The 2,179-nt window shown below is 51.7% G+C and overlaps 1 pseudogene; it reads left to right on the forward strand.

Moving 5' to 3' along the window:
- Positions 1-1,432: 1,432 nt before the first annotated feature.
- On the forward strand, positions 1,433-1,927 carry LOC101614197 (annotated as a pseudogene).
- The last annotated feature ends 252 nt before the right edge of the window (positions 1,928-2,179 follow it).

A 2,179-nucleotide genomic window follows, 5' to 3' on the forward strand; every position in this document is an offset into this window, starting at 1 on the left:
CCATTGATAAGAGAAGAAGATAGTAGACTGCCTACCAGGAGACATGCCACCTCTGCCCGGCTCAGGAGAAATTGCAGAGGAAGTGGTGACATGAATACTGCTTTTACTGCTAGTCTGACAACCAGCTCCAGGGTGATAGTGACAGACCTGGTAATTAATCAAAACCTATGCAAACAGCCAAGCATGGTGGCGCACGCCTTTAATCCCAGCACTCAGGAGGCAGAGGTAGGAGGATCGCTGTGAGTTTGAGGTCATCCTGAGACTCCATAGTGAGTTCCAAATCAGCCTGGAATAGCGTGAGACCCTACCTTGGAAAAAAAAAAAAAACACCCACCTATGCAAACAGAAATCCAGAGGCCATAGGGAACTCAGCACTAAATCAGACTGCCAATAAGCCTGCCATGGCTCAGGGAACATTGTGGAAGAAGGGGCAGAAAGATTGTAAGAGCCATAGAGTGAGTTTCCTTTCCTCAGTAAGATCTGTGTTCCATAAAGATACGAGGTTTGTTTGGATGAAAAATGCTTTTATATAAAATAGTGTTTCGTTCTTCTACCTTCCCTCAAAAAAAAGTTTCAGAGCCTGGCCTGGAAAAGGAAACCAAAATAAGGCTACACTACTGTTTCCTGAACCCCAAAACCATTATCTAGTTGTCATCACCATCTTCTTAACAACAAAGAAGGGGTGAAGAGATGGCTCAATGGCTAAAGTCATTTGCTTACAAAGCCTGATGGCCCAGGTTCAACTCCCAGGTACCCACATAAAGCCAGATGCACAAAGTGGTGCATGTGCCTGGAGTTGCTTTGCAGCAGCAGGAGGCCCTGGCACACTCACATTGTGTCTGTCTGTCTGTCTCTCTCTCTCTCTCTCTCTCTCTCAAATAAATCAATAAATAAATCTATCTTTTAAAGTAAGGTGATGAACTTGCCCACAATCATGTCTAGTTTACTTAGTGTAGCTTCCTAACTTTCAGGCAATACTAAGTGATTTCTTCTATACATCCGGAACAAGCTTGATATGAAAGTTTCACTAAACTCTAGTAGGGCTAAATGCTTACACACAGACATGCATGCAAGGGTCCACTTCCAGCCTTAGCCTCAGGTTAAGAGAGGACTTGCCTAACATACACACAAGACCCTAAGTTCAATCCCTAGTACTGAAAGAGAAAAAAAGATTTCATTCATATATATATATGCTGTTCCTCATCTGGGTATGGCACACATATCTATGATCCCAGCACTCAGTAGGCTGCTGAGGCAGGAGGATCAAAAGTTCCAACTCCATCATCTGGCTGGAGGTCCCGGCTCCAGACCCGGGGTGTGTGGGGGGGGTGGACCTGTGCGCCCCACCCCGTCCCGCCGGCTCCCGCCCCATCCGGGTTTATTTGGCCCGAAGTCCCGGGTCCGGAGGCTGCAGGGCTGGCTGGGCCGCGCGATGCCGCACTGTCCGGGATTCGTCCGCACCACGTGCAGCAGCCGTGGGGCACCGGGTCCGGACAGCCCTCGGAGGGGATGCTGGACCTCATCTTTCCCCGCACCCTGGGCGCCCTGATGAAAGTGGCGCAGGTGGTCACCCTGCTGATTGCCTTCATCTGCATCAAACGGAGCTCTGCCTGGACCGACTCCAGTGCCTGCAGATCCTTTGAAGTCACCATCTGCGACCTGCTCATGATCCTCATGTTCAACCGGAGCCACCTCTTCCGCATCTTCCATCTGCATCAGCAGGCCCCGATCGGAACTTCCGCACTGTTTAATCGGCACCCGGCTCCTCCTTATCACCTCCATGGTGCTGGCCTCCAAGAGTTACAACTACGGCTCACTGGTGGCTGCGCCGATCTTTGGGTTCCTGGCCGGCTTCCTGTGCTTGGCAAGCGTGCGGCTGTCCTATGAGATCTAGTGCGTCATCCAGTCAACAGCTGCATGTGCCTGACAAGGCCACAGCCCCCCGGCTTCTCCTAAGAATCCTCCGGATGGAGGCCCAGCCCCAGCTGTGGACTGGTCCTGACGAGGCCCATGCAGGCTGGTGAGCACCCAAGGGTCCGTGCCTTCCTCAGACTCTGCCAGGACACCCACTCCCAAAGACCGAGCCAGCCAAAGACGCCTTCTGCTGTCCTCTGAGAACATTTCTCCTTGTCTGGGCAAGGAACATGGCCTCCAGGGAAGTCTGTCTCTCCTGTCCTGC

Source organism: Jaculus jaculus, chromosome 3, assembly GCF_020740685.1.
Source record: "Jaculus jaculus isolate mJacJac1 chromosome 3, mJacJac1.mat.Y.cur, whole genome shotgun sequence".
In the NCBI taxonomy this organism is placed as follows: Eukaryota; Metazoa; Chordata; class Mammalia; order Rodentia; family Dipodidae; genus Jaculus; species Jaculus jaculus.